The sequence below is a fragment of the Teleopsis dalmanni genome, chromosome 1 (genome assembly GCF_002237135.1).
Source record: "Teleopsis dalmanni isolate 2A chromosome 1, ASM223713v2, whole genome shotgun sequence".
In the NCBI taxonomy this organism is placed as follows: Eukaryota; Metazoa; Arthropoda; class Insecta; order Diptera; family Diopsidae; genus Teleopsis; species Teleopsis dalmanni.
In genome coordinates, this window is record NC_051846.1 from 114,043,323 (window position 1) to 114,052,227 (window position 8,905).

At 32.3% G+C, this 8,905-nt stretch overlaps 1 non-coding gene across 1 annotated transcript; it reads right to left on the bottom strand.

The window, feature by feature from the left end:
• Window positions 1-8,338: 8,338 nt before the first annotated feature.
• On the bottom strand, window positions 8,339-8,410 carry Trnam-cau. Its single transcript has one exon. It is a non-coding gene; the product is annotated as a tRNA-Met (tRNA).
• Window positions 8,411-8,905: the final 495 nt, after the last annotated feature.

Genomic DNA, 8,905 nt, shown 5'->3' on the forward strand with positions numbered 1-8,905 from the left:
AGATACGTGTGTTATATAAGTTGAAAATTGTCGCGTTTGGCGAGGTGATAGTTTTTCCACTTTCTGTCTGAATGCAAAAGTAAGTGATTTGTGATCAGTTTGAATTGTAAATTGTCGCGCATTTAGCATGTGTTAAAAGTGATTGATCGAAAGGTAAACTGCCAAGAGCGCCCTATCGTAAACAATGTAATTGAGTTAATATGCTCTTAACTTTTGTTGTGTATACTTGGACGAAGGCCGGCTGCGAAAATAATGTTGCGTATATCTTGGGGTCTCAATAATGTTGTGTATAAGTTGCGGTTTCAACTCCGCTAAATTGTGTTGGATGTCCTAGCTGGGTTGTGGATTGCGTTATACGAGTCCAAAATATTGTGTTGTATACCCGCAGGTACTTGGAAATTAAAAAACACCGCTGTTATTCTTTTTCTTTTAAATATTTATTATTATTGCTAAATTAACTATTTTAAAGTAAAACTCTATTTCATTTGTTTTAAAATCCACTTGTTCGATTTTAATCTACTTGTACGAGTATTGTTCTCTTAATCAGTTTTAATAATAATAATAATTATTAATTAATAATTAATTAATAATAATTTTTCACTTAATCAGTTCTAAATAATTTAAATTATTCCTTATTCAGTTTCAATATATATCTCGTTTCATTCACTTAATCAGTTCATATGTAATTTTTTTTACTCCTTAATCAGTTTAATATAATTTATTATTATTCCTTATTCCGTTTTAAAATATATCTTGTTTCATTCACTTAATCAGTCTCTGTCTCTGATAATTACAATCACATAAGAAAAATTATTACAAAGGAAAGCAAAAATAAATTTTTGCTGAAACTAATGAATAACGACTTATGTAAAATTAGCACTTTCGATGGTAACGATTATCGGGAAGTAACTCGAGCTCTAAATGATGCAAATCTCTCATGGCACTCTTATGAACATAAACAGCTTAGACCAATAAGAGTTATAGCAAAAAACCTGCATCACTCATGCGACCCTACAGATATTGTTGGCGACCTTGCAGAAAAGGGTTTTAAAATTGTCAGCGCAATTAATAAGCTACAATTTAAAACTAAGAAACCACTGGATATGTTCATATTATCCTTTGAGGCAGTAGAAGATACGAACAAAATCCATGAAATCAAAGAAATCTTAAATACGATAGTATCTATAGAAACAATAAAACCCTCTAAAATTATCCCGCAGTGCACCAAATGCCAATCTTTCAACCATACCAAAAACTACTGTCAAAAGCAGCCAAGGTGTGTGAAATGTGCAGGTAAGCATGAAACCATAAATTGTGAAAAACCCGATGATAGTCACCCAAAATGTTGCAACTGTGGGGAGCAACACCCAGCGTCATATCGCGGTTGTGTAGTCGCAAAAGAGCTTCAAAAATTAAGAGACCAAAAAACAAAAAAAGTTCCTGTCCCAGTTCAAACAGATAATATCGAAAGACCAATAATATACTCAAGTCGAAGAATCGCTAAAGTATCATATGCAGACGCTATTAAGCCAACAACCTCCGTAGCCCAAAAAATAAATATATCTGATGAATCACAAAATGTCCTCTCTGTTATTCTTGAAAAACTAATGGCAATAGAAAATCGCCTAGACAACTTAGAACAAAAACATAATTGCACATCTGTATGATTGCTCTTAAAATTATGGAATGGAACGCAAATGGTTTGCTTCAACACAAAAACGAATTAGAATTACTTCTGCTAACAGAAAATATAGACATATGCCTAATAAGCGAAACTCATTTTACAAAAGAAACGTATATCAATTTTAAAAACTATAATATTTATCATACTATTCATCCAAGCAATAATGCTAGAGGCGGAAGTGCTGTTATAATTAAATCCAACATTAAGCATTATCAAGATAATAAACTCTCTAATGAAGAGTTCCAGGCAACAACCGTTGCAGTTGAAGAGAGTGGTTCCAAAATACAAATAACGTCCATCTATAGTCCACCAAGACATAACGTAAAATATGAACAATACGTAGATCTATTAAAATTACACAATCATAAAGCAATAATTGGTGGTGATTTTAACGCAAAAAATGTTCAATGGGGGTCAAGACTAAATACCACAAAGGGTAAGGAATTACTTAAAGCATGTCGGGCCACAGGTTTTGAAGTTCTCTCCACTGGCTCTCCAACATACTGGCCAACTGATAGAAATAAATTACCAGATGTCATTGATTTCTTTATTGTAAATAAAATTCAAAAAAGAGACATTGAAGTTAAAGCAGGACTTGACTTAAATTCTGATCATTCTCCAATATTGCTTACTTATGGATGTAATATTCTATCTATGATACCTAAACCGACACTAACAAACCGTCTAACAGACTGGAATTATTTTAAGGCCCAGATAAATGAAAATATTGACCTATCCTGCAAAATACGAAGTATAAATGACCTAGAGAGTGAAACGCATTGCTTTACAAGCTTGATTCAAACATCGGCATGGCGCAGTTCTCCACTGCAGAATAGTAAGCAATTTGATAAAAACTATCCGGTCGAAATTTTAAATCTAGTCTATAATAAAAGAAAACTACGTAAAAAATGGCAACAATCACGATTAATACAAGATAAAAGAAACCTTAATAATGCCACTCAAAAATTAAGAAGAGAAATCAGTAACTTTAAAAATGAAAATGTTAAGAAATATCTTACAAACTTGACATATGATAGCAAAACTAACTATTCTCTCTGGAAAGCTATGAAAAAATATAAAAGACCGATCACTCATAATCCTCCATTAAAAAAAGATAATAATGAATGGGCGAAAAGCAATATTGAAAAGGCACACGTTTTGGCTGAATATTTAAGTAATACCTTCAATCAAGAAGAAACCCATCATATAGAGCCAAATAACAACATAGATGATGAAGCTATTTTGCGGATTAAAAGTAAAGAAGTAACTGGGGAAATCAAAAAATTGAAATTAAAGAAATCACCAGGATATGACCTCATAACTAGTGAAGTGTTGAAAAAGCTACCTCCAAAAGGAGTAGCCAAACTTGCACAGATATTTAATGCGAGTATAAAATTAAATCATGTCCCTAGCTATTGGAAAGTTGCTGAAGTGGTGATGGTACTAAAACCAGATAAGGACCAACATTCTCCAACTTCATATAGACCAATCTCTCTCCTGCCAACCATAGGAAAACTGTTCGAAAAGCTTATCTGTAAAAGACTTGAAAAAGTAGTTTGTCAAAGAAATCTTATCCCAAATCATCAGTTTGGATTTCGGAAAAAACACTCAACAATCGAACAAGTACACAGAGTTACGCACGAAATAGAAAAGGCATTAGAAAACAAAGAAACTTGTTCAGCTGTGTTTCTGGATATATCAAAGGCTTTTGATGGGGTTTGGCACTCTGGCCTGATATATAAGTTAAACACTATCCTGCCACAGCAATATTGTAAACTACTGGAATCGTATATTGGCGAAAGGTACTATCGAGTTAAACTACTTGACGCGTATTCGAAATTATATCCTATAAATCGCGGGGTCCCTCAGGGGAGTATACTAGGCCCATTGCTGTACCTGCTGTACACATATGATTTGCCAGTGAATCCAAGATGTATTGTTGGAACTTTTGCAGACGACACGGTATTAATGGCTACAGGTCCAAACAACAAGGTGTCTACCACTAAGCTTCAAATCGCTCTTCAAGAAATTGAACAATGGACAAATAAATGGAAGCTGATAGTAAACAGTTCAAAATCTAATCATGTAGACTTTACTAACAAAAGAGAAAATCAAATTGCATTATTTCTAAATAGCGTTAAAATTCCAGTTGCAAATTCTGCGAAATATCTAGGTATGACTCTAGATGCCAAACTGAGATGGAAGGTACACGTCAAGAAAAAATTAAATGAGCTAAAAATAAGATACAAAAAGTTAACTTGGCTTATTGGAAGGAGATCTAAATTATCTCAGCAAAACAAGCTTATGATCTATAAACAAGTCTTCAAGCCGGTCTGGCTCTATGGCGTCCAAATCTGGGGTTGTGCGAAGAAACATATGTATAATAGATATGATGCAAAGATTTCAAAACAAAGCAATCAGAGATGCAGTTAACGCTCCATGGTACGTGCGAAATTCTGATCTACATCGTGACCTTGAAATACCTACTGTCAAGCAAGAAATTCAGAAGGCTGCTAAAAAACACTATGACAGGCTGAGACAACACTTAAACAGCACCATTCCAGCGCTACTTTGTGATGTCACTCACAGACGCTTATGCCGCTTCAAACCTAATGACCTTTTGAGGCGTTTCAACTAGCAAGGAGATGACTAGTTCGTATCTATATGCTCACCCTAGATAGACTTAGATAAACTTACTTGTAATAAAAAAAACCTCTTGTTAGTCAATATGACTAGTTGTTGTAAATTTAAACTCTTCATTTTGTTTAAATATAAATAAAAAAAAAAAAAAAAAAAACTTAATCAGTTAATGTGTGATCTATTTTATTCCTTAATCAGTTCAATTTAATTTGTTATTATTCCTTATTCATTTTCAATATAATTTGTATTATTCACTGACGAGCCACCGGTTCTACAGAGCCCAACTCTCAACAGAGCTCAAGCTCACTTCCAAAACACAATTTTATTTTCGACTACTGTTTACCGTCTTTTAAATAAAAATGCCTATGGTAGATGCCATAATTTCAAAGTACACAAATTACTTTACTTTAATTATAATTTAATAGTTTTTGTGTAATTCGCAAAAACGTCATTAACTTTAGTTGCACTCAATATTATTGCAACTTTTAATTATTTATTTTCAATGTCACTTTCAGCTTGACACAATTAACAGAAAACCGAAAATCAGCATTTCTTACCGTCAAGCTGACGAGCTGATCTTGGTTACTGCTATTGTGCAAGACGCAAACGACTTTGCCTACTTTTAGGCATGCCTTATGATTGAATATAAAGCAATTGCAGAAATAGATGCGTCCGTCGACAATCGTAATGGTAATGTTCATGCTACATTGTTCAAATAGTGCATTAAGCTTCGATCGTTATCATTCCTCTTAGTCTTTTAGGAGATCCTTCAATGGTGTAACGAACCTTTCTGGCCGAGGTGTTGCTCACCGGATTCCAGGTCCAGTCCTTCAATAAATTTATTTGTTAGGAGCAGAGGAAAGTTTGCTATGGTAGGACGTATGACGTAGATAAAGGTTTTATTACTCAAGTCTAGGTTCCTCTATTTCTATTGCTACTAACGAAATGTTGATTTCGTTATCAATAAGTAATAGAAATGTATATTTCTATTCTACGGGACTGCTAGCGGAATGTTGCTTTACAAACAAGTAAATAATAGAAATGTATATTTCTATTCTACGGGACTGCTAGCGGAATGTTGCTTTACAAACAAGTAAATAATAGAAATGTATATTTCTATTCTACGGGACTGCTAGCGGAATGTTGCTTTACAAACAAGTAAATAATAGAAATGTATATTTCTATTCTACGGACCACTAGCGAAACGTTGTCTTATAAACCAGTAACTAATAGAAATGTATATTTCTATTCTTCGGGCTACTAGCGAAATGTGTTCTTATAAACAAGTAAATAATACAAATGTATATTTCTATTCTACGGGGCTACTAGTGAAATGTTGATTTCTTTAGCCGTGGATTTGGTATGGGTGATAATATTCATCTGTAATTATCACCTTATCGATTAATCTATTAACGAAATGTTGATTTCGTTATGAACAAATAAGTAATAGAAATGTATATTTCTATTGCTACTAACGAAATGTTGATTTCGTTATTAATAATTATTGTAATAGAAATGTGTATTTCTATTATATAAAAAAAATGGGAATCGAGATGTAAATTTCGATTCTTGATGTTTCAGCACGTATGTTTGGAGCGATTTGTTCTCTAGCTCGATACCTCGCTGAATGTCTTTCTTGCGCTTTTGCTTTGCCTTTTATATCCGCGAGGTGTGAAGCATACAGTAGTTTTGTTTTTGTAACTACAACGGTGTGTGGTTTACAAGTTTTTATTATTGTTCTGGTGTTTATATTTTGTATTAAATTTGGTGGTGAGTTTCAATACTTGCTTTATCAATTTTGTTAGTGTTTTATAATATTTTGTGTTGTAAAATTTAAGAGCTATAAATTTTATGTTACAATGGTGCTTGTATTGCTGCAGCTTTTGGAAAGCACTTTCGATAAAAATTTAAACCGCCAAGAAATTCTTTCCCGTCTGAAGTAATCTGATAACCAAGGAATTGCAAAGATGAAACGCCAAACTCGCACTTTGAAAAGTATATGTAACACAATGTCTACATGCTGCTCCATCTACCGTCTTCTTTTTAACAAGATAGATGAGGCTCAACCATGGACTGTTTGACGATCGTACAATCCCTTGCTCCTTTAGTGAGCGAAATTCATTACGAATTGTTGTTGATTTCTCATCAGAGTATCTTCTTGGCTTTTCTGCAAACGGTCGGCACTCTGTTTCAATGTGATGGCTTATTTGTGAATTTGTTGGCAGTTCGTAGTTGTTGCAAATGGATAGGTTAATATACTTGCGAATTATGTTGGGCAACTTTACATTTGCGCAGCCTGCTGTTCCTTCGACTACGGCGACCTGATCTGATTTCTGATGCCAACTTGCTGACATTTGCTATTAGCTACTGGTCTGAAGTTTCAAGTATTAGCACTCTTGATTCTAGAGATGAAACCGTTTTGCTTTCATGGCTAACTGTCGCATCAGTGTACTGTGACGTGAAATATTGTCACGTCACATAATATGTTGTCCATAATGCAACCGGCCAACTCTGCTGTACCGGCTACGTTTCACATTTCTCTGAGTAGTTGCGATAGCCGTTTGTTTGATGACTTTAAGTTCGTCAATAATTTTACAAGCTGCTTTTGTTTCAACTCACCAAATCTCTTGACTAACTCCTTTTTTAAAGTTACATATTTTCCTGCTGTAGGAGAACACTTCGCAATGTCTGCGACTCTATGTAAAGTGTCTATATCTACCGCAGTTTTTACCGTGTAAAACTTTGACGCATCCGCAGTGAATTATGCCGACTGCTCTACGTTCTGCTTGTATTCAAGTTGCTGGTTCGTTTGTTAGTTTTTTCTGTATTACCACTTTTTTATTAATTAAAACACTTCTAAATGTATGTTACAAATGTGTATTATTGTGCAAGCATTTATTATTTTACACGTAATTACTTTTTTTTCTCTTGCTTCTGAGAAAAGGCATTACGTTAATTCCTGTTTGTACTTTTGCTTTTACATCACTACGGATAGTGTTACGCTGGTTAATGTGTTCGCCACGTTTTATTAAAAATTTAAATTTTTGATGCAATAAAACTTAAAATTATTAAAGAAAAAATAAATTATTTCAAATTAGTGCAAAGTTGAAATTAAATAAAAATGCTTTATAATTCGTATGAAGAAAAACATAACATGTATAGTCAATATTATTAAAATAACATTAATGTACTAATATTCATAATTATTATTTTAGGTATGAAAAAATAGCTAAATATTTATTATTCTAGCATACATATACATATTACATTATGATTAAATTCATATACTTATGAATTTTTGTAAATAGAATATATACAATTAGATTTTATTATTTTTTTAAAATAAAATTCAAGTATAATATTTAAAATACTCAAAATTAATTCATATCCTTCAAATAAGCAACAATTACTTATTAATCAATTCCGCAATGAAAATCATGGATAAATCACGGAAACTATTAATTGCCTATTAAACAGATTAAATTCAATCAGCTTCAAACGTGCGAGCTGCAGTAACATATTTCGGAATTAGTGGGTTGCTTGGTAAAATTGTTAGAAAACTAAAAACGTAAGTAAATAATTTTATTATATTAATTTTTAAAGTTAATTGTTTCATTAAATAATTTTTTTCACTTTGATTCTATGTTATTTTTGTTTGCAAGATTATTGAAACTAAGACACCAGAACACATAATTCAAATAATAAACATATAAAGAAGCCAGCTGAATTGTTAAAATGTTTACAAATTATAAGTTCATTTATTTTTGTATTGACAGCAAAATATGCAGAATTTATTTTGTATGGATTTGTAGGCAATTTCAAAGTATTCTACAAAATGCACTACGTGATTATTTTCAAGCACTAAACGCGGAGGCACGTATATGATAAAAATACAGCTATCAATTTACTAATTAATATTTAAATTTTCGCTTAAAATTTACAACAGTTTACAGTAAATTAGGAATTAAAAAAAAAATATATAAGTTTTGAATTAAAAAAACGACCGCTCCAGTTTAGCAGAGCAAGGTTTCGATCCTCGGACCTCTGGGTTATGGGCCCAGCACGCTTCCACTGCGCCACTCTGCTTATGTGTATGCGTTCATATATATAAATTAACTTCATAAATTTAATTTAATATGTGATTTTTCTATTTTGTAGAAAAACCCAGTAAACAAAACCATAATTATAGTTATTAGTAGTATAAAAATGTAATTCTGTTAAATATAACAGAGTATACATATATTCTTTTACAGCCATATAAGTATGGCTGTGAAAGTTAAATTTACTGCAATAAAAATGAAGAAAAATGAAATAATATTTAATGTAGAAAGTATTTTAGAAACGCACCAAAATCACAGCATGCTCATTTAAACATGATATAGGCGATGGTACATGTATGTAAATCAAGTATACGTGCTACTAAATCGTATTGTGTATATTCAAGTATGCATACCAAATTTCGGTCTGTAGACATATACACGATAAAATTAAATCTTTTCAATAATTTGTTAAGTCTACAGACATGTCTGCTTGTGTATATCGAAATCTGCAGACTTCTCATAATTTAAGAATTTTGGTGAG